The sequence below is a fragment of the Podarcis muralis genome, chromosome 11 (genome assembly GCF_964188315.1).
Source record: "Podarcis muralis chromosome 11, rPodMur119.hap1.1, whole genome shotgun sequence".
Taxonomy (NCBI): Eukaryota; Metazoa; Chordata; class Lepidosauria; order Squamata; family Lacertidae; genus Podarcis; species Podarcis muralis.
The window spans coordinates 33,233,610-33,256,314 of NC_135665.1; the positions used below are offsets into that span (position 1 = coordinate 33,233,610).

General features: G+C 40.1%; 1 long non-coding RNA gene across 5 annotated transcripts in view; it reads left to right on the forward strand.

Annotated features, from left to right (window-relative positions):
- LOC144329208 (uncharacterized) overlaps nt 1–22,705 on the forward strand; it is a 126,455-nt gene that overhangs the window by 96,741 nt on the left and 7,009 nt on the right. For 3 of the 5 annotated variants that reach the window (XR_013394658.1, XR_013394662.1, XR_013394661.1), the window contains exon 3: nt 11,861–11,979. This is a non-coding gene — a long non-coding RNA (uncharacterized LOC144329208). Of the gene's footprint in view, nt 1–11,860; nt 11,980–17,746; nt 17,887–22,705 lie in introns of all 5 variants that reach the window. The other 2 variants (XR_013394660.1, XR_013394659.1) reach the window with 2 other exon arrangements.

Genomic DNA, 22,705 nt, shown 5'->3' on the forward strand with positions numbered 1-22,705 from the left:
ATTTAATAGACAAAAGCAACTTTGAAGGTATTTCAGTTTTGTAAGTTTATTTTTATTTTTTTAAAAGGCTGCCTGAGTATTTTGGAATTACTTGATCTTCTACACTACAGCTATCTTCCAGTTATCACAGAAATGATGCGTGCTACTGCTAAAGGCTAAATTTTGCACTCACATTTCAATGGTTTTTACACTTGTATACAGCTCACTTCTGGGACTTACGGTACTTCCTATTTACTTCTGTACAAACATGAAATTATAGCCGTTTAAGGTTATGATTTTCTGTCTCCTCCTCACAGGATAGTTCCATTTAACAGAGGCATTTTGAAATAAAGTGGTTTGAGGATTACTGTATCTTTTTCTAATCCAAGTGTGGATACACCTTATTAATATTAAAGTAGCAAACAGATTTTAGACACCAGCCCATCTCTTAGATTTCTTCCTGTGTATCTGCTGTACAGTGTGGTCCAAATACTAAATCTGTTACAGTACTTTATTTTAAACACATAACAAAAGGGATTGGCTAGAGTGCTTGAATTTAAATCAGTTTCTTCCTGCTTAAGGTCTGTGGGACCGAAGGCTACGATCATAAGCACAGTGATCTGGAAGCAAGTTCTGTTTAAATCACTGGGAATTACTTCTGAGAAAATGGTTTTAGACATAAATTAGCTTGAATCTGACCATCTTCAGTTTACACTGTTAATGCAACACTGTTTATGAGCAAGGTCCATGATGTGAAAAACAGAATTAACGTACCTAAGAACTCTATATGTGGTCAGTGTTTTTATTTTTATATATGATTATGAATTACATTCTAGATAGAAACACAATCCAGTATGATTTTAATAGCCATTTTCCCCCTGCTGATGCATCTAAAAGATGAGCCACTAAGGTTCAGATACAGATAATTTGTCTGGCCATGAATCTCTATGGGCCATTTAGGGACATCTGGCTAGTCTAGACAAGAAGGGTGTCTTGTCAGGTAATTAGCATACAACAAGGAACCTGCCCAGTCAGATGCTGTGCTGCAGTTGTATTCACCATATATCTGATGCAGTATGAGTGATAAGGACAGCATACAGGGCCCAATCCAGACAATCCTAACTGGGAATGCAGCCCTGTGGGATGCAACCCAGAAACAGACATGCTTGAGTCCCACTGATGATTTAAGCATTCCTACATTTCCCTGTATTGCATCCAAAGAGTCATAAGAACACATGAAGCTGTCTTATACTGAGTCAGACAATTGGCCCATCTTGTTCAGTACTGTCTACACACCTCTCCAGGATTTCAAGCAGGAGTTTTTCCCAGCGTCACTTCGGATTGAACCTGGGTCCTTTTACAGGCAAAGCATGCATTCTACCACTACTGTCCATAGTTTACGATATCACATACCCTACCAGTACACTTCAGGCCACATTTGAGATGCATAAATTTAGCAACCACTCTCTATCTGAGCAACTTGCCTTGTAATTAGATTTGTAGTACCTGATTTGCTTCTCTCACACATATCTCCAACAGTGTTACTCAGCTGAGTTTAGTAGAGCTCCTCCTGATTAATGTGTATCTGTATATGAAGGGAAACAGGCCTGTGGGGTTTTTGTCATGTGGTATAAACTCTCAATGAAGTGGAAATAATAGTGCAAAGCTGGCTTTTTAGCTGCAACCAGTGTCGTGGCTTTTACTTCACTGGGAACCAAGCTACACGGTTATATCTTGCAGAGAGCTCTCTCATGGCTCATATGAGAATTTTTAGTTCATCATTTTTTTTCTCCCCATTTAAGTTGCTCAGAATTGGTTAAATATATATTTTCCTCCTAATATGTACTGTGCCAAGGTATGCTGATAATGCTTACATTAGTCGTTGAACACAAAATATTACCTGCCTGACAGAAGCAAAATCCTGAAACTGCATATAGATGAAGGTAATCTCTTCATTGGTTTATGGACCCAAAGTTTTCAGACAGAGTAACAAATTTAAATGATGTCCCTGGGTACCAAGTATTGCATTCAGGAGTCTGTGGTAGCTGTAAAGTATGTAAAAATCTTATGTAGCCAGAAAACTCTGAACTGAAGACACACTAAGCAAGAGTGTAGCATGCATGCATACACTCTTAATGCCTCCTGAGGTGTTGATGAATAACTGACATAAGGGGCTCAAAATCTCAACACAAGTGCACCCAACACATTCTTGTTGCCTGATGTACCTTCTGAGGGACAATAAACTAATCCTGCTACTACTTTGATTGGTGCATGCATAGTCAGAAAAGACACAATTTTCATATTCAGTGCACTTTCACATGAATGTGCAAGGAACACACACACAAATGCACAGCATAAAAATGATTCCTTATGCTACATGCTCAACATGCGTACTATCCTGATGATGTATACAAGTGGACAACATCCATTTGGGATAATGTATATTAAATGGTCAATGCATGTATTCTCTATTTGGGGATTATTGTGGGGGCAACATAGGGCAATGTTGTGGAGACGGTATATTAGCACTGAGCCTCTTGGGCTTGCCGATCAGAAGGTCGGTGGTTCGAATCTCTGCGACAGGGTGAGCTCCCGTTGCTGTGTCCCAGCTCCTGCCAACTTAACAGTTCAAAAGCACGTCAAAGTGCAAGTAGATAAATAGGTACCACTGTGGTGGGAAAGTAAATGGTGTTTCTGTGCGTTCTGGTTACTGTCACAGTGTTCCATTGTGCCAGAAGCGGTTTAGTCATGCTGGCCACTTGACCTGGAAAGCTGTCTGTGGACCAACTCTGGCTCCCTTGGCTTGAAAGCGAGATGAGTGTCACAAACCAATAGTCGCCTTTGAGTGGTCCAGGGGTCCTTTCACCTTACCTATTAGTAAGGCAACACATTAAATGGCCTAACTCTTTAGGAACCTTGGGATCCATGGTTTGATTTCTCCATCCTGCCTCTGATACATATCATCTTATTTGTGCTGTATCTGTGACATAGCATTATTTTTGCATATCTTGGTCTGAATAAATCCAATAAATGAATATATAAAATGAGAACCACACAGCCGATCAGGACACATGCTACCTCAGCAAACATCATGCCAGTCTGTGTGGTTGCTAAGCAACACCTCCACCTCTCCGAAATGGCTAGTTGACTTTAATGCTAACTTAATTGACACTCTAGTTGCACGTGGAATGATCTCTGCTGTTGCACTTCCAACAAAAACACTGGTACCTTTATGCAGCTAGAGCTAAGCTGCTAAAATGATCCACTCACACAATTAAGCTTCTGGGCACTTATCACTTGCTGAACCCAAGAATTGTGGGTGGATATCCAATGCACATAGGAATGCTCAATACTAGCACAGATGCCATTTTCTCACAGAGCATTCCTTTCAATGGGACACATGTTTGAATGCCTTCTCATTTGGCCTGTGAGGCCATTTGGGGAAAGCCATGCCCACTTGCTTTGCACCTGACATCAATCAAGCATTTGAGAACCACTGGGCAAAGCACTTTGCCTGTCTTGTACTTCATGTCTGGCCAGCTAATTATGCCAGGTGATGGACAGGTGAGTTGCCTCGCCCACCTGCCAAAACTGGCCTGAGGGGATTGGGGACAGATAAGAGAAACTGGCTGGTTAATACTAACTCCCTGCCTTTGCTAGTTGCGTGGCGAGGCCCCAGGTCCCCCGCAGCTCCCTAAGATAATAAACACACGGACACCAATATTTTGGGTTAATGGGATAAATTAGGCCACAACTTTATTGTTACAGATGTGAGCGGTTTGGCTTAGGCATTGGGTGAAACCAACCTATATCCTAATGACAGTCTAATGACACCTTAAAGACTAATAGGTGGGAGAGGTGTGAGGGTTAGTGTGACATCAGCTTTTATGGACAAGCAAGTGTCACCATCTTCATCACATGAAGTGGACTCTACTCCATGAAACCTTAGTGCACAAAGTGTCACAGGAATCTTTACCGCTTTGCTTGCACAGCTAACTCTCTGGAATTTGATTGTAGAGCAACTCATAAGTTCAGGATGAAAGGAAAACAACATTAAGTGGGGAACCTCCTCTTGAAATGTCTTATATCAGATAGTTCCTTCCAATCACGCCTACATTCCAGACCTTGAAAAAACAACCTACAGAGCTCATTCAGTCCTGTATTTCTCCTCTTCTTTTTCCACTCTCAGTTACAAAAGAAAGCAATTGAAATCTCACCTGGATAGTAGTCAACACATTTTGCTTTTCTGTTTGGAGATGGCCCTGTTCACCTGGCAATCCCCTTCCAGCAAAGCAGGTTGAATAAGGCAGTAATCCCATAATACTTACCTGGAAGTAAGCCCCATAGAATTCAGTGGGACCACACTGTATAGGACTCATAGATCTATTTCCTTTTGAAATAGGTAGCTATTCATCTGATTTCAATCACAACCCTTTCTCACTTTCATATATTCGTGGCAGTTTTTTGCCCTTTTGTTCTTTTAAGATGCTTGGACATAATTTTTTTTTTTATTTTTTGCCCTTTAAGACTCATACTTGCAAGTTAATATCTTGCCTCAGACTTTTTTTGTTATCATTTGTGATAAATGGGAAAAAAAGTTGTTATTAAAGAGATGTTGCTATTTGAGGCTCTAAGTAGAATAATAGCTTCAACTTTTCCTGACTAATTTTGGTGTACTTTCCAAGTGTTTGATTTTTTTGCTTTTGTGAAATTTTAGAGATACGGTTTCTTCCAAGATGCAACCTTCAATAGTCTTTATTGTTAAGGATGTAACCAGATGCTCTGCTAAAATGTTAGGGTCACTCAGTGGAAAGCTCTTTCTTTCTCTCTCTCTTATTTAAAGGGAAGGTAGGTGGGTGGGTAAGGTCAAAGTTACAGCGTTCCTTTACTTTGTCAGCAGAAGAAGTAATCTGGATGTATGTTTTAGAAAAATCTCACTCCGGGCACAGAAATAAAGCCCAAGCTAGAGCTGGTTTCAAATTTAATATCTTTCATTGAAATCTGGGTCTTTTGAAATCCAATGCAAGGTAGAACTCACAAGGTGGGATTTTTTTTTTTATTGTAAGGATTAATTGCATTTCTTAGCTCAAGTCTGGATAAGCTCATATACATCTTTTCCACTTGACTTGTGCCTTTGCACATGATATAAGCTACTGTCACATGTTTCGGAATACCTGATCTAGGTTTAAAGCCTGGTATATAGGTTTCAGTGTGCCAAACATTAACTTTTCTTCCCTTAATGTGATTTATACCAATTAAGAAGGAACTTGAGCACCCTTTCTAGGAAAGTCTGACAGTAATGGATATAAATGGTATAGTAAGATTGTAATTCAGGTATTGCTGTTGGGCTTCCGTGGCATTATTTTTTTCCTAAGGTGAGTGTTTGGTCTTATGTTAAATCTCTGGTACAATGTTTAGATACCCCTCCAGTCTCATTTCAGATTACTTCTGTCACACTTCTCAGCCCTAGTCAAATTTGATGCAGTTGTATTTTCCTCTCCAGTTCTGATTAGTTTTTAATTAACTCTGGTGCACTACATCTATATTTCCCCCTTGCTGTGAGATAGAATAAGTAGGATTAGAGTGAATGGGGCACTGCCCCACGAACTTCAGTCTGCCAACCCCTGCCCGTCTGCCTTCTTACAATCAGTTCGGAAGACAGCACTGCCCAGCAGCTTCCTTCTCCTAAGAACTCAGCAGAGAGGAAGATGGGGACAAAACTAGAATCAGTTGGCTCGGCCTGTCATTGGCTCTGGCTCCACTTACTGTTGGTCTCCCTTCGATCTGTCTTTCCAGCCCTTTTGGGCACCAACCACAACCGAGTAGCAGCCTTCCAGTTGTTATCCCAGAATATGAGGTGGCGTATAGAAAAAGTTGGGGCTACAGCAGCGAAGATGACTGCAGAGAGTTCTGCAGGGACCAGGTCCCTGGGCAAGCAGGCACATGGGGAACAGCTCCTGGGGCAGCATTATAAAGCCAGTTTGCCTGCCCTAGGGGCAGGGCTGCCCCCAAAGGGGTGACACCAAAGGGGGTCATCCCTTTCAGGTGACCTTTTGAGGGCAGGATGAGGGTGTGGGACAGCCCCCCTGCATTAATCTGTAGTTATTTTAACTTGTGTTGTCTTTTTAGCTCTTTTTTGTTGTTTTCTTTTAAGGGGGGAGGGCAGGACTGTCTGGGAGTGGGCCCCAGCCAACAGAATGGCTGGGCAGGTTCCACTAGGGGGGGATGCACTGGGACACCCAATCTCAATGATCATGGGTAGGAAGAGGAGTTAGGGCCAGACCATGTCATTACTGAGGAGGCAGGTTTAATCATTGAAGACTATCGCTACCTCCAGCTCTAGTCCTGACCAGAAGGATACAGGATTCAACAAGGCTGAAGTGCTTAGTAAGCTGCCCAATTTGTTCTCCCGCGTCACTATTCAGTACATTTAAAAAGTTTTAATTTTGCCTTTTTTATATAAGTGGATTAAATTTGCAGACATTAGGGATAAAGCCTAATAAACTACAGGCAAATAGGTCCAAGGGCTTTTGTACTAAACGCCTTTAAAGTTTTTTTCTCTCTCTCTCTCTCTATATATATATAGTGGTACCTCAGGTTAAGAACTTAATTTGTTCCAGAGGTCCATTCTTAACCTGAAACTGTTCTTAACCTGGGGCACCAATTTAGCTAATGGGGCCTCCTCCTGCTGCCACGCCGCCAGAGCACAATTTCTGTTCTCATCATGAAGCAAAGTTCTTAACCCGAGGTACTATTTCTGGGTTAACGGAGTCTGTAACCTGAAGCGTCTGTAACCGGAAGCGTCTGTAACCCGAGGTACCACTGTATATATAATGTTTTCATAAAAACAAAACAAAAAGGGAGGCAGAATTGGATGAAATTTGCAGGCATTCCTACGCCTTCTGAAAGAATTAATCCTGCCAGGATAGTTGGAGTGGTCCCCCCCCCCAAAAAAAAAATGGGATAGCTGTTACAGGTTTAGAGTGGGTAAAAAATAAATAACTTTTTCTCTCCTAGTCAGTGTTTTCTGGTTAATTTTTTCTGAAAATTGCAGACACAAGAGAGGTTCCCCTGGTAACTTGCTAGGAATAGGACCAGGGGCATTTGTGCTAGGCACTTTTAAGTTGATTTGGGGATGAGGAAAACTAAAATGGATTTGCTTTCTGAGTAAAACCACTCTCTCTGATCACAGGCATATCCTGTCAGCCACAAAGAACTTTTCCTCTACCTTCTTCCTATTGTGTTATTTGCAGAGGCTTGACAACCATATGTCAGGAGTGCTCTGATGGTGTTTCCTGCTTGGCAGGGGGTTGGACTCGATGGCCCTTGTGGTCTATTCCAACTCTGTGATTCTATGATTCTCCCTTCTCCCATCACTCCATTACTTCATATATGGTAAGCTTAGAGACACTACTTTCACTTTTAGTAGATGCTTGTTTGCACCACAAGGTACTTCAGGGGTCCTTGTTTCAACTCATGACACCTCATCAAATCCTGCTTTACCTCTGAAAGGCCCCCAAACTCTCTAAGGTACCCCTACTTTGATACTGAACCCAATGTACACACCCTGCTTTTTACACTTTGGGTTGGGAGAAGATATATAATTTGGTGGCAGATTGAATAAGGAGGATAACAGAAAGGAAGAAATCAAAGGTATTTATTTACTTCATTTATTTATCACCCAGTTAACAATGTTCTCTGGGCAGTTAACAATAAAAGACAATAAGAACTCTAAAAATAAACAACATGAAGCCAACCAAAGTACAAAATTAGGTAACTAAATATAGCCAGCAACAGCAAACTATAACTTAACACAGAAGAGCCAAGAAAACTGAAGATCTTAAAATGATCTTCAAATACAGGTAGATAAAAAGCTTTTACCCTGGAGCTGAGAAGACTATAATGTCGGTGCAAGGTGAGCTCTTAGGAGGAGGGAATTCCACAATTGAAATGCTACTGACCATACATCATTTGGTGAGGGCATACAAAAACAGGCTTCCAAAGAAATGTTTAGGTTCCAGATAGGTGAGCAGGTCAGATCAAGGCTTTATGCCTGGTGAAAAGAAGGGTTATGATGTCAATGGATTCATAGAGTAATAAAGGAAAAGTCAGTTTTCGAGAAGAGAGTATCAGTAATGGACATAAACACAGAGCAACACATAAAAGCACCTTTTCACCAAAAACTTGCTCTATCCCTTGTTCTTCTTTCTGGAAATGCTAGGTATTGACAAATTTGTCAATGCTGGTACAGTGGTACCTTGTGTTAGGTACTTAATTCGTTCCGGAGGTCCGTTCTTAGCCTGAAACTGTTCTTAACCTGAGGTACCATTTTAGCTAATGGGGCCGCCCGCTGCCGCCGCACAATTTCTGTTCTTATCCTGAAGCAAAGTTTTGAACCCGAGGTATTATTTCTAGGTTAGCGGAGTCTGTAACTGGAAGCGTATGTAACCCGAGGTACCACTGTATTTCTTAGTTCTGCAATCTGAAATTGCACTGTTTCTGCGTCAGGTTGCATATCCTTTCCTTAAAATCCATACAAAAAAATTCAATGCATTTGCATGCCCTTTCCTCTTAATCTGCTTATTCTGTGCACAATTTTGCCAAATACAGTGGTACCTCGAGTTAAGTACTTAATTCGTTCCGGAGGTCCGTTCTTAACCTGAAACTGTGCTTAACCTGAAGCACCACTTTAGCTAATGGAGCCTCCTGCTGCTGCTGCGCCGCCGGAGCACAATTTCTGTTCTCATCCTGAAGCAAAGTTCTTAACCTGAAGCAATATTTCTGAGTTAGCGGAGTCTGTAACCTGAAGCGTATGTAACCCGAGGTACCACTGTATATCCATTTTTGCAGAATGTACCAAGAGGCCCTTCTATGAGGTACGAAAATGCAAGTGTAATATAATGCAACATCTTTGGCCAAGGCCAGGAGTGGAGAACCTATGGCCCTCCAGATGTTGTCAGACTACAACTCCCATCATCCTGACAATTGTCTATGCTGGCTGGAGCTTATGGGATTCCACATCTGTGGCAGCATGCCCAAAAAATCCAAATCAGCAGCACCCTGCAACTATACCACTTTAAATGGTAAGCATTTAAAATCTTACAAAGAGTAACAACACAATCTTAACCATTGCAGCAGTTTGGATTCTTTTCCACCTAGGATGGCTACCAAGTCCTTTAAGTACCTAGCAAAGCCCTTGTAAGGAGACCATGCAGGTAGAAATTTTAATAGATTGCAACCAAATATTGTGTCAATCAGACATCACCATTCTTAAAGCCTTAAAAAAGTTCTAGCAAAAAGCAAACAATAACGGGAATATAGGAATTTCATTTATTTCTCTCAAAATACAGTTATTAACAGAAAAGTCTATGTCAAAGAATAAGATTCTTCTGCTACATACTACTATCATTGCAACTGCTGCTAAGATACTATATATACCCCCTTAACTGCTACATTGCTTAGATCAGAGGAGCCGACCTTCTTCAGAAAATATAATACAGATAGCACAAGGCAAACATATGTCAGAGATTGAAAAGCTGCTACTTGTTGAGACAGCAAAGTGTTCAATTTCTCTAGATAATTCCACCTGTCAGTTAATCATGAACACGGGTTATTGAGCATCCAATCTGAATTTTTAACTGGAAATAAAATAATAAGGAATGCTGGTTTTTTAATGTTAAAAACACTTTCTGTTTTCAGACAATGCTTTTTAAATATTACTTCCAGGGAGGGGGTAGAACTTAAGTACTATATCGGAAATCTCCCCTTTTCTTCTCTCATAGATAAAAGGTGGAAAGAAAATAAAAAGACAAATACCCAGTTCTGATCTTTCTGTTAACTAAACAATTTTAATTGCTGTTTATCTAGGTTCTTATATGTTTGATTCCCTAAATTTGATTTCATAAACCTCTCCTGTCATTACAGTGCTGAGGTGGAGCAATTGTCCCATCTCAGCGCTGAGCAGAGAGGAAAGAATTATTCTGTCCTCTCAGCTCAGCACTGAGATGAAGAGATCCATCTCTTGCCCCCTCTCTAGATGAAAGAGAGTGTGTGGAGTGTGTGTGTGTAATCTGTATTTGTGGGTTCAAACTTGAAGAGGAAGCAACCAAGAGAGGGCAACAGAAGACCTTCGGAAACCAGAGGATGGTGGGATTTCTGCCAGTATAGATGATTGAGGTCACTTTTAGAATGGGACAGCATCTCAGATTGGTACTAACCCACAGGAAAGAAGCAGTAGAAGTGTATCATCCAGGTATCACACCTTCACTCTTCTTCTTGCTGTTGTTGTTTAGTCGTTTAGTCGTGTCTGACTCTTCATGACCCCATGGACCAGAGCACACCAGGCACGCCTGTCTTCCACTGCCTCCCGCAGTTTGGTCAAACTCATGTTGGTAGCTTCAAGAACACTATCCAACCATCTCGTTCTCTGTCGTCCCCTTCTCCTTGTGCCCTCTATCTTTCCCAACATCAGGGTCTTTTCCAGGGAGTCTTCTCTTCTCATGAGGTGGCCAAAGTATTGGAGCCTCAGCTTCAGGATCTGTCCTTCCAGTGAGAACTCAGGGCTGATTTCCCTCAGAATGGATAGGTTTGATCTTCTTGCAGTCCATGGGACTCTCAAGAGTCTCCTCCAGCACCATAATTCGAAAGCATCAATTCTTCGGTGATCAGCTTTCTTTATGGCCTTCTTTAAGGCCTTCTTTATGGCCTTCTTTATGGAAGTGAGAGCTGGACCATAAAGAAGACCACCTTCACTCTAGAGCAGTATATACGTAGGTATGTTGATCATATTGAAAGAAAAGCGATTTCTCATCAGAATGTTTGCTAAACTGTTTTCTGCTCTGTTTCCTTTCACAACTGAAGTTCCCCATCTCTTGAAAAAGAGACACAAAACCTGCTTTTTTGCTATAAAACCTGCTTTTCACTAGAGCTGTGTGTAAAAGACATCTCAGATTATTCAGCCTATTCATGAGAAGAGGAACTGGAGAAGCCATTTCATTTAATTCTTTCAGGAAGAAGATAAATATTCAAATTTTGGCAGAGGTGGGAGTGGGTGAGGCTTACCAGTAACAGTGCAGTAGCACAGCTTCTTAGTTTTGGTTTTCCTCCTGAGAGGTTGGTTTGTTTGTTGGCACTGCCAAGCTGGTAGCCTGGCAACCATTTTCCATTCTCCACATGCCTGTGGCCTACCATTATTCTCTGGTATTGTGAGGGGGAAATGGTGGAGAATATTTGGAGAAAATTCTGCAAAGTGGTCTTCTTTTTCTAGGGTGGTGAGAAAACGGAAGTATCAGAAATTTGTCGGGGGGGGGGGGGAGGCCTCCCATGAATTTCAGCTCAAATCCAGTCTCAGCCAAATTAAAATCTGGCCTCATAAATCCACAGTCCTTCAATTTTTCACCTCTCAGTGTTGAAAGGAGTTGGAAATTTGAAATCATACTTGCCAGTTATGAAAAAATACAGCAGTTTTAATTAACATTTTGTACCTGTGACAATCTCTTGACAAATGGAGAAAAAAAGAATTGTTTGCTGTTCTCCTCAATCTATTGGATGTTCCTTTATTTGTTCTTAGTTTAGATGTTGTTGTCTGTAATGCCATTGGCTAACAGAAGTAAAATGCCCTTCAGGGAATTATAATTTGCCACCATAATAGACCTACATACAGAATTAAAAATTTCTTTGATTTTGGGGAGATAAATACTTTCTGGGAGCTGAACAATGTTGTTTTCTTGCCTATGCTGTTTTGTTTGTTGATGTATTCCAATTGTTGCTTTGAGATTCATCATATTTCACCATGTTGGAACCACCCTGGGCTCCTCTGGGAAGAAAGGGAAGCATATGAACATAGTAAATAGTAAATAACCTAAACCCTTTACTCTTTCAGGTGTATGAAACTTCCATTCTAGAGAAAGCTGGTGTTCCATGTTGACCAACGATGTAATCCCATGCATGTCTGCTCAGAAGTAAATCCCATTGAATTGCGTGGGATTTACGTATTCTCAGGTAAGTGTGTATCAGATTGCAGCCTTAATGACTGAGATTAGATTGTTTAGGCAACGCCCTGTGCCTCAGTCACCTCTGTGCAATATCAGGGTAATAATAGTGAGGTACCTAACAGCGCTATTGTAAGGTGTATTGAAATTGTGCATGTGCAGCTACTGAGAACTCTAAAATGATATATAAATTATTATTATTACCAAAAGAGATACAAACGAAAGTAAACTAAAATTGTGCTTGAGGAGAATAATAGTGAAGATAATAGGCTCGCTGACAGAGGTAAACACATATAATAGTTGACTCATGCATTCTTGAATGCTTAGCTAATTGTGCTAAGGAACAGGAATTAAACACACACAAAACAGAATGTTGGAAGCACAGAATCCTGAATGACATGTGATTATATTTACATAGATAATGAGACAATAAATGTAAAAAATAAAGGTATTCATTTCATCTTTCATAATTACCTGGAAAATGTTTAAATTAATAACATTCATTGAGGACAGAGAAGAAGTTATAGCAAATGCTTTATTTTGAATTACCTATGAAGGATTCTTGCAACAGGGCTTTGTATATTCTGCTCTGGTTTGGATTTACTGAATAATTTAAGTTCATTTCTGATGTGAGTTTCAGAAAATAGACAACTCTTTTCATTTCTATCTCAAATCCTAGGTTGCTGTTGTTTTAATGTATTTCAACCTTCAAAATGTTGTACCAGTGTACAGAAATACCACTATATTGGCAGGCAGATTGAGAGCTGTGGCTGCTGCTATTTTCACAGGAATGTTCTTGGAATTTTATATTTTCCTGCAATGTAATGTTACCATTCTGGTCAATGGTTTCCATTCAGGTAGGCAGGGAGTGCCCAGAACACAAACTACATGTTGGATGCAGTGTTGAATATAGTGCCATTAATGCCAGTAAAAGCGGCTTCCGAGTAGGAGTGTTTGGAATTGTGGTATAAACTGATTTGCTACAGCTACTCTTTCCATGAGTTGTGGAAGTGTTCTTGGTTTGTGTAGCTGACCATGAACAAGGGACATATATTGTATTTTTGGAATTTATAGGAATCTGTGAGTAGCTACTTATAGCTATGACCTGGAGCAGTGGTATATAATTTAGTTTAAACAAGACCTTCCTTACCTGCCCAAGTGTAAGCAGTGAGTAACTGATCAGTTAATACTATGAACTATTACGTCTGAGTAATAAATATGAAATATAAATGATTCTGCCATTTAAGATTACTAACTGATCATTTCTGATGAGGCTTTCAAATGAAAAGATGATTTAATACCGAATACAGTCTTCTTGATGTTACCCTCTTTTAAGTCATTAACATCTATTATCTACAAATTTAGAAGTCTCTAAGTAAGCTCCATAGACCTTAAAGCTTCAAAAGAAATTTAAAAAAATTAAATTGCCATAATTATGGGGCCAATAACCCTTTCCTGAGAGAAACCCCCAAGGAAGGAAGTAAAGGGGATGAAATACTCAAGTCATTTCATTTGCTAAGATAATTCTCTAATTGCTCTGTGAGATGATTATAGTTAGATGGGGCCATCCTCTGTTGTGAAGTAGGCCACGGATATAATGTCTTCCCATAATGCACCCAAAGAAATGGAGGACTTTAAAGCTGCAGGCTGCTCATTCCTCCAAGACAGAGAAAGAGCAGAGATTTTGGGCTAGAAAGGGCCTTGGTGACCATTTCCTCCAGCTTCCTAACATGGAAACCTGCATATCTTGACCAAACAGCCCACAAAATCCAGATTTATTAGAAGTGGAACAGGCAACCTGCCATGACTAAGGAGAAACTTGGTGAGAAAATAATTTGGAAAGGCAAATAATATGATTGGGAGAAAGTACCTTATCCCTCCCAAATTACAGTGCAAAGCAGCATATATCCAGTTTCCTCAAGAGAAAAATGACTGAGTCTCTAAGGCCACTTGATTTTGCCTGAGACAATGAATGAAGCCCAATCTTACTGGTTTTAGCAGCCAATACACAAGGGCCACCATGAAGTAGATTTGAATGTGTGCTGGATTGGGGCTCAGTATTTTAAAACCATACGATTTCCTGTAATTCATTGGAAAAACAAGGTTATCTGTTTCCATAACTGATCTAGTAAGTCTGTGTCAGAAATTTTACTGTATTGGTTAAAAGCCATTTTCTGATCCTTTTGATTGACAGAAAATTTCGTCCTCTATTCTACCAATTTCCCTAATATATGCTCATTTTGCTAGAACAACCAGTGCCCCCCAATAACAATTTTCAACTACAGCTCTTTTAATATGGATCTATATATAAGCAATTATATCCTTTAGGCTACAGTTCTAAACACACTCAGTAACAAACCCCATAGGACACTGAAGGGTTTACTTCTGAGTAATTATTAATAGAATTGCTACTTGATAGTGAATTAATATAACCTTAAGCTGCAATCCTATATTTACTTACCTGAGAGTAAGCCCTATTAAAGTCTGTTGGAATAGGCCTATATTGAACTATACTGTAATAAAGTTTGGTTTAGTTTTTGCTATATCCTTTCTGTCTGAGCTGGATGTAAGAAAATTATTTGGCCATAATCCAGTGCTGAACCAAGTGTCACTAGTTCATTGTTCAATGGCAATCATAATGTTTAAATTAAACCCACTAAAATTTTTAATATATTGAATTTTAAAACAAATTTTAATAAAATTCAGCTGAATAAAGGCATGCAGTGCAATTGTGTATATGTCTACTCAAAACCTACCACTACAGACTTTTGTGGCCCCTGCTCCCAGGTAAACTGCAGCAGATTATATAACATGTTCATGTGATGTTCTGTTTTTAGGCCAGGATTGTAACACAAATTTTTGCAACATAACATAATCGTTTAAGTAATTTGGTTTCTTGGCTTCTATGTTTAATATCATTACACTTACGTTTCTCATCATATTAATATAGAAATCCAAGGTTCTTATTAAATTTTGTGGTGCTCCCTTTAAACGAAAGGGGTATGTTATTTTTAAAAAAATATTTATTAAAATGGGAAAATCTTGTATTTTATCAGAAATGTCATAAACTGCTGTAGGCCAGCCCTTTGATGTTAATGTTGTTCCTTCCTTTTATTCAAAATTATGTGAATGCTTTTGTTCTAAAACAGTACCATAATTCTGAGATAGAAAAACCAGAACTACTATATCCAACTTATATGGTATTTTTCAATAAATAAATAACACACATAGCTTTATTACAGTCTATAGACCCAAAATAAACAGTGCAACAATAGTATATATAAATCCCAGAGTCTACACAGTAACCCTGCTCTCTAGTTAGATTAGTTGGGTTTGTTTTTTTAAAAAAAAATATATTTACCGGTACATGGTACATTGCAATATTTGGATAATATGAACAGGACAGTAGCGTACGTTTTCTACTTACTCTTTCTGCTTTGTTTAAAAACATAAAATGAAAATGTTTTGTATGTTGAAACAGTGCCAGTTCCCATCGCTAACTTTGTCCATAAAAGTAGCAGGGGTGGAGGGGAGCGAAATCCTTTATCTAAACTCTAACTGTATCTGCTAAATATTTGCTAACTGCCCTAAAACTGAAGTGGGGGGGGGGGAAGAATCCCAAAGGCAAAGTAACAATGAATACAAACAATACTGGTCAGATGCATTTGTTGCATGTTGTTTGAATGAAAACTAATTTATCACTTCTGAAATAAAAAGCTGTTTATTCCTGTGTTCCACTGTCTCTAAAAATCTTTACAATGTATCCGCTGAAGGAAAAAAAGTGAGAAACTGTACCGCTATTAGCATATGAATAGTTGACACATGAAATTGGTTGTACAATAACAGAAGGACATTTGCTGTTGGTGTGTGCACATAGACAAAGCAGCCATTTTGGGGGGGGAATGGTGTTGGGGTTAACTCTTTGCCTGTCTGTCTGGTTTCACACTATTGCTTTGATAAGGATAGCCTTGGAGAAGGCATCAAAACACTGGGAATATGTGTGTGTGTGTGTGTGTGTATCTTTCTATCTATCTACACATTAAAACACACACACAGCTTAAGTAAAAAAACAAGACGAAAAGGCAAACTGCTGCATTATTTCTCCACATATAAGGGGGGGGGAGGAAATGTGAGAAAGGAGAAGAGAAAGCTCTATATAACTGCATCTGTGCATTTGCATTTCTGTACCTCCCAACTCCCAAGTGTGGAGAGGAGGGCAAAGTCAGCTCATGTGGAGAGTGTCCAGGAATGAAACATTGCCCTGCCTGCACACACTTTTTATTTCATGACAACAACATTGTGGTCCTTGGGTCAGATGTGTGAAACTATTTCTCAAAGAAGCTGCATACATAATTGAGGCCCGATGACGGGTTCTCAGCGAAAGTTGCCAGGCTACATTCATTTAAAAAGCAGAGCCATTTGTTATCAAATTTAAATTAACTCTCTTCACACTGAAGCTGAAAGCAGCCTTTTTTTTATTAAAAGAAAACCTGGAGACAGACTGTGAGCAGTAAATAATTCTCCCCCACAACCAGCACCCCTCTTCCAATAACAGGTGATGCCCTTAATTGGACTTTAAAAACAACAATCTAAGAATATTGATTTCTGGTAGCATGATTCTGATGTCACTTGGAGACAGTTCATCACATTTAAATTCCAATCTAATTTAACCAGGTAAAACAGGATTAACAACTTAGCCTTCGCAAAGTATAAATATCTCAAGGTGCTGTGATTGTCTCTGAATTAAACGTGTTAGCTGTATATTATTCCACAGGTATATAAAGAGAGTGTGAAAGAGAACATTCACAAAGGCTAGGACGCTAACAGAGTGATTCTAATATGATGCTCAGGTTGATGAGATTTCATGACAGAGGAACCTGCCACTTCTTCAGCCCTCCTGACTTCAGCCACAGAAGGTGGCAATGGAAGTCTTTGTCTAGCTCCCACCCCCTTCCAGTGACACCGATAGGGTGGGGATGGCTGCTGTAGCTCTAAGGCCAGTGTGGTTCATCACCATTTTCAGGACCATGTCAAAGGAGCTTTGGATCCTATGGAACCAAGGCTCCCCACAACACATCCCTAGAGCACCACTTTCCACCCCAACACCCACTGAGTACCATGAGCAGTGCAATGATGGTGATGGATCCTTTCAGGGGAGCGCCCTTTGCTGGACCTTCTTTTCCACCTGTGGACCACTAGGGAGAGCAAGCTTCACAGCACCCAACAGTCCCTCAGCTGCCCTCCTTGGGAGCTTAGGGTTGTTCTCTTAGGCTGCTTACATACCTAGGGCTAAGCTTATTGAACTCAACGAGACTTACTTCTAAGTAGACATGTATAGGATTGCACAGTCAGTCGCTCCTCTCTTCACACGAGGAGGGTGATTTCTGCCAGTTCTTCCAGCATCTGAAACACCCCTACACCATTTCCAAGCACCACCAAAGTCGCAAGAAGGACATAAAATGCCTTGGAGATGGGGGGGGGGGGGTTAAGGAAGTCCTGTCCTCTTCTGTGGCTGTGAAGTCTGTTGCATTCACCAAATGATTTTTTTCCACTGTGTATCAATATAACTGGGCTACTTTTATTCATTTTAGAAAAAGGAACCTCATGCACAGTAATCTGTGGTTTTAACCTTAGAGCATTATTTTATATTATATATAATTTATATTATATTTTATATTATTTGTCTTTGTTTACATACATGCCCGTATTGAACTTACCTGTTATACAAAAGTAGTAGATTCTTGATGATAAGTTGTGTTCATTCTAATAAATTCTAGGATATGTCTTTTGAACCATAGACTGAGGCTGTAGTCTTATGGATCTTATACACTGCTATCTGGAAGTACATCCTGATGGGATTTTTCTTCTGAATGGGCATGCACAGGATTGTGGATTAGAACACTGGATGTAGACATAGGTAAGAAATTGCATGCCATGGCACATGTGTCTGCATAGATAAGGACGGAAAAGTTTTGAATATTTCAACAATTGATTATTATTACAGAAGATAAAAGGTTTAAAAGAATCAAGAGGTGCATAGAACCATAAAATCACGTGTTCACACTTACTCATAAGTATACAAATATGCATGTGGCATCAACTAAGAGCAAATTCGGTCCCAGGATGCAAGCATTCAAATGTGCTACAAAAGCAGACTCTGATATTCATACGCACCCAACAACTGTGAACAGGGTCTTAACTTTGCCAATGCTACAAAATGGGTACAGTACATTTTCAATGATAGAGTGCCAGCATGGGTTAGCTGTCCTTGTCACATGGGAAGCCTTCAAGAGTCCTTGGGAGACAGTAAACTTACTGGGCTATTCCTGATGAAAGAGCTGAAAGATTAGGATCAGCACCGAAGAGAAAAAGGCTCGTGAGAAGGGGCTTAAGGCAGCAAGTCATTTCCACAACCGAGATCTGAACTCATCTACTCAGACTTCAGTCATCAGCGTCAGATCTGAAAACTGTCACATATGCAAAGCCCATACATACATACATACATACATACATACATACATACATATGCAGTCTGAAAGAATTCCTTGTAAGGTGTCCATGCTTCTTTAGTGTTCCATTTAACTAAATCAAAATCTATGAGTAATTGACCACTCAGTCCTAAACACCTCAAACATAGCTATAGGTCCCACTGAGTTCCACTGGGTTTTACCTCCCAATGCTACCTGGAGTTCATTAAGAATATTCTTTCTAAATTGCTGATTATGCAAAAAAATGGTCAGATAAGTTACATGGTGCTCTAGAGACATAGATATTCAAATTCTTAACGGTGTTACGTGTGGTTTTTTTGTGTATCCTTACCTGAAGAACGGGACACGGGTGGTGCTGTGGGTTAAACCACAGAGCCTAGGACTTGCTGATTGGAACATCGGCTCCCATTGCTCGGTCCCTGCTCCTGCCAACCTAGTAGTTTGAAAGCACGTCAAAGTTCAAGTAGATAAATACAGTAGGTACCGCTCTGGCGGGAAGGTAAACGGTGTTTCCGTGTGCTGCTCTGGTTTGCCAGAAGTGGCCTAGTCATGCTGGCCACATGACCCGGAAGCTGTACGCTGGCTCCCTCGGCCATTAAAGCGAGATGAGCTCCACAACCCCAGAGTCGGCCACGACTGGACCTAATGGTCAGGGGTCCTTTACCTGAAGAAAGTTATACATGTTCCTTCACAAAAGATAAGCACAATCTTGGGAAAAACTAGTCACTACTCAGATTGGAAGCAATGGAATGATAATGAACATTTCTATGGATTTCAACTGGCTGTCCTGATGGATATCAACAGGGAAGTCCATGCTTTACATGCAGAAGGTTAATGGTTCCAGTGCTATTTTTCTAGAAAGAGAGGTGCTGGAACTCACCATGAATGCCTCCCTTGTTCTCCTCTAATGGCAATGGCGCCCACCTGAGAGGAGCCAGAACTGAGTTCCAGTGAGTTCTGGCTGAAAAAACCCCTGCCTGGTTCTACCCTTGGTGTCTCCTGGTAGGGCTGGAGAAAGACTTCTGCCTGAATCCCAGGAGAGCCTCTGCCACTTAGGGTTGGACTAGTGTTCAAATGGACCTACGTAAGGTCAAAATGGAAGTGACATTAAACAGGAGGCTGGCTCTTGTGTGCTTGGCTTTCATTTACTAAATTGTCGCTCTAAGGGCAAAATCTGGATTGGGACTACAGCATGGGGAGAGATTAATGCAAACCTTTGCCCCTACCACAGTTTTGATTTGAGAAACTACTGCTTTATATGTTTAGAACTGTGTTATAATGAGAAAGCTCTATGATCTTTATTTACGGCTTTATTCATATAAATTAGATATCTAGCATCTCCTATATTTTAGTATGCACTCCTTCTTCATATTTAGATGAGGCTTTATCAGAAACAAATCAAACCTGTTATAAAAGTTGACACAATCAAGAGTGACCTAAATTTTGCATTTTGTGTAATCCTTGTTTCAAAAAAGGCCACATAATTCAAGGTAGCTAAATTCCAAACATATTTCCTTCATCTGGAGTTACTTGTCATTTATTTAGGACTGCTATGAGATGTTGGCTGTAAGAATCCTTTTTCTTGCCTTTAGTAATAACAAGGGGAGGGGCAATCCACTGGGAAGTTCTCACAAGGATGCCCTATGGAAATGAAGGGGGCTTGTATCCCTTTCATTTCATTGGGTCTCGTACAGGAGAACTTCCCAGTGGACTGCATCCATAGAAAAAAGGTTAATTGCCACTTTCAATTTACAGTGTGCTTGGCACCTAGATTCCGGACCTATTAATTCGCTTAGCAAGATCTGAACTTGACTGACCTAATGGACCATACATGCTCTCTCAACTTGCATTATTAAATATTGTTTAATAATTATATATACTGACATTGATCTCATTGGAGTACATCTCACCATTTTCAGTCTGTTTGCAGATGTACATCTTAATAAATGAAATAATATATGCAAAGATTAGTTTTAATTAAAATATATATCAAATCTAAGCAAGGACAATGCAATTATACACACGCACATCAAATGCACATCCTCTCACCACTGCATATTAGTTTAAACCCACAGCCATTTGCTTATTTAAAGCTCTTAGCAGCTAACAATACTACAAGCCTAGCAAATCCTACCAGGCACTCTTTCAGAATCTTTATTTACTAGTGGAAGTAATGTACCTTACTTGTGTATCCATGACAACAGTGTAACATGCCAGAGCAATACTAGAGTTTTCCTTGCAACTGCAATATGAGATTAAAAGTAAGAGGCTAAATCTTATTAAATAGCAGAAGCTTTTCAAAAGATAAAACATAAAGTTTATGGGAGCATATGATAGTTGTTCATCATAATATATTTGTGCCATTTTCTTTCTTCTGTTAGGTCTGGCCCATTGATCGTAAACAGCACTGAATAGTGTGTGCAATGCATGCCAGCAAAGATACAATTTAGCAATTCCTACCTTAGATTTTTGCAGCAGGAAAAGGTAGTTTCACAAAGTTAAAGGTGAATTGTTAACAATACAGGTTTGAAAGAGTATTAACTAGGATCATTCTGCAGTTTTGTTGTTGTTGTAAGGCTTTCTCCAGGCCAAAGTTTATTTCATTATCGTACCAAATACTTTGATTAAAAGTTGTTTTTGAGCCAATGGATTAGTCCATATTTTTGCCTTGCTCTATTTATAAATTCTTTTGTGCTGTCTACAAATTTGTCTTGACTGTGTTACTGATATTAAGTGATATACATACAACTTGAGTTCACCATATGAAGGTATATGTGGCAGAATGCGTTTAAATGAAATAGAAAATTCATCATGAATGAAGTCTCAAGATTTAGTAACATGGCTTTAGAAAATTTAATTATTTTCACTACTTTACTCTAAAGCAGGAATAAACAGCATGAGGCCCTCCAAATATTTCTGGACTATAATTCCAATCCTTCTTGGCCATTGGAAATATTGGTGGATTTGATGGGAGCTGGAGTCAAATCTAGAGGGCACCTTTTTGACTACCTTTGAAGGTGACCCAGAAACTGCAATTAATCCAGAATGCGGCAGCTAGACTGGTGACTGGGAGTGGCCGCTGGGACCACATAACACCTGTCCTGAGAGATCTGCATTGGCTCCCAGTACGTTTCCGAGCACAATTCAAAGGGTTGGTGCTGACCTTTAAAGCCCTACACAGCCTCGGTCCTGTATACCTGAAGAAGCGTCTCCACCCCCATCATTCAGCCGGGACACTGAGTTCCAGGGCCGAGGGACTTCTGGTGTTTCCCTCATTGCAAGAAGTGAGGTTACAGGGAACCAGAGGGCCTTCTCAGTAGTGGCGCCTGCCCTGTGGAACACCCTCCCTTCAGATGTGAAGGAAATAAGCAGCTATCTTCTCTTTAAAAGACATCTGAAGGCAGCCCTGTTTAGGGAAGTTTTTAATATTTGATGCTGTATTGTTTTTAACACTTGATTGGAAGCCGCCCAGAGTGGCTGGGGAAACTCAGCCAAATGGGTGGGGTATAAATAATAAAGTATTATTATTATTATTATTATTATTATTATTATTATTATTATTATTATTATTACTACTACTACTATTATTATTATTATTATTACCTGTCAGGGGTGCTTCCCAGCCAAAGGAATGCACACAGCAGATAGTTAAGTATTTTCAAACTGTTGCTTGTACAGCTCTGGATATCTATGTACATCAATCTAATGGCTTGGCAGCTATTCCCAAGTCTGCATCCTATGGAGCAGTTGCAGCAACAGGTGACCATTCCCCTACCAGCAGTTTATATACCTTCCCCCGATGGGCTGTGTGCATGCAGCCAGAGACTGTGCCTGTGTAGAAACTTCCTCCACTCCTCCCTTTTCAGTTCCCTCCAGGTTCTGGGGGACAGTGGTACAAGAGAGGGTGGCACTTCACCTGCCTGACCTGCTTCTTCTGACCTATCCTGTGCTCCACCCTCCAGCTCTGAAGCTTCCCCTGCCTCTGATTCTTGACTTCTGGCTGCTGCAGATCCCCACAAACCACTGCCCCACTTCAGACTCCAGGCCCCACTTCCCCCTGGTGCACACGCATCAGCGTCCTGTTGACACTACCTCTGCTGTAAACAACTCTTATTTCCACACCAGTAGATTATAATTTTTTGGTGCTATGTCTTGAAGCTATTACCTCAGCACAATTCTGTAGACAGGATGCTTCCAATAGCTAGCGTTGAAAATTGAGAATGGTCAATAAGGCACCATATTCTCTTG